We start from the raw sequence: 1,794 nt of genomic DNA, 5'->3' as shown, positions 1-1,794 counted from the left end.
TACCTCCTCTGTACTCCACAGTAAACAGCTAGTCCTCCTGTTTATGTTCTGAACCGACCAATCCCATTCTCCACATGGCCGCACTGATCACCCACTTCACCATCGGAGGCTGATCATTCACTCATCAGTGGAGGCTGGTGGAGGTAGAAATCGGACGACGGGATCATTTTACACATGTATGATGTTCCATTCCCTATTCCATTCCATGCATTACAATGAGCCCGTCCTCCAATTTCTACCTCCACCAGCCTCCCCTGACCTGTATCTTAGCATGTTGTTGGGTTGTATCTTTACTCACGAACAACAAGGCTGTAGGGTGTTGTGTGTTTGATCACATATTCACACTGATGCTACTGTGTAGATCCTGTGTAATATATTGTTCCACTCACTTGCAACAATTAGATTTAATAATTGAATAATCAATCTTATTAGAATAAGCCATCAAGCATTCGCCTCTGAATATTAATATATCTCTTCATAGTGTTTTAGTGATGATGACACATTTGAGGAGAAGCTGTCATTTCGTCTGATCCTCACTGTATTAGGACTCGTACAGCAAGTTGCGATGGTGTCTGTGTCATCCATGGAGCGAGGGTGCCCCCTGCAGTCCATGAGACGTCATTGCAACACAGTCCTGGTCGTCATGGACAAAACAACTATTCCCCATTCCACAAGTCAAATAAAAACGAGACGGTATTTAAAATTGTGCAAAAATCTGTCTTTATTTTTTTTTTCACCATAGCCATCATCATCGTCATCATCATCATCATCATCGTCGTCATCATCATCATCGTCATCATCTTTGTCATGAACACACAGCACTGACAGCGAGGGATGAGAATAGATACAGGGCCGTACAGGGTCACCCAAACTGTCACGAAGGGGCCCTAAAGAGTCAGGTGGGGAGTTGAAGGCTTCGTAAGGTGTTTCTCCCTCTCCTTCAATCTCTTCATCAGGTATTTATTTATTTATTTATTTACATGTGCACTTCCTTATAACCACCACACATTATGTCCTACAGTACTTCTGCCCATATATACAATACAATGTCCCGTTGGTCAACACCGACGCCTCTGTGTCTGTAACAGACGCCACGCTGCCACTTCAACAGCGTCACTTCCTCCTTCACGAGCACTGATCAGGGGAGGCTGGCGGAGGTAGTAATCGGAGGACTATAATGTATTGTAATGTGTGAAATGGAATGAGGAATGGTATCAAAAACGTGTTTGTGTTTGAGACCGCTCCTCATTCCGTTCCGTGCATCGCAATGAGCCCGTCTTCCGAGTTGTACCTCCACCAGCCTCCCCTGGTCTCCGTCTTGTCTGTTACAGTCCATGTATCTCTACCGAGCAACTTCAGTGACGGAGTGTCTGTCCTGGCGCGTACGATAAGCATCACAGACGTTTGACTATTGTTTGTTTTGTCGTCTCCTCCCATCCCTCTGGGCGGTTCCCCGTCCATCCATCCATACACCAGACAGGTCTTTAGGGACAGTCTGAGAGATTGTACTGTTTTCTCAGGGTTAGGCAAAATGTTGAATAAGTGCAATGTCCAGTACAACGTACCAATACAAACCCACACATACACACACACAACGAGTTGATAAACAGGTGGGTAAAAGACACACAACAGTTTGTCATTTGTCCCCAAGGTACAGCAAAACCATAGAGATGGATTATAAATGCACTTCAATCAAACATCCAGTGTCCTAGGGGGTAGGGGGTTGGGTAGGGCGTGGGTCGGCCCAGCGGACGGTGACCCGCCCTGGGGTCTCTAGGACGGGATCTGCGGTGG

General features: G+C 46.2%; 1 protein-coding gene across 1 annotated transcript in view; it reads right to left on the bottom strand.

Annotated features, from left to right (window-relative positions):
• Positions 1-696: 696 nt before the first annotated feature.
• parp6a (poly (ADP-ribose) polymerase family, member 6a) overlaps positions 697-1,794 on the bottom strand; it is a 15,957-nt gene continuing 14,859 nt past the window's right edge. The window contains exon 22 of the mRNA XM_083691310.1: positions 697-1,794. This exon is cut by the window's right edge and continues 1,535 nt beyond it. The gene's annotated coding sequence lies outside the window, so the exon portion shown is untranslated.

This window comes from Argentina silus (genome assembly GCF_951799395.1).
Source record: "Argentina silus genome assembly, chromosome: 19".
Taxonomy (NCBI): domain Eukaryota; kingdom Metazoa; phylum Chordata; class Actinopteri; order Argentiniformes; family Argentinidae; genus Argentina; species Argentina silus.
Note: the sequence above shows the minus strand (reverse complement) of the source record. Positions and strands in the feature narration are given on the sequence as shown.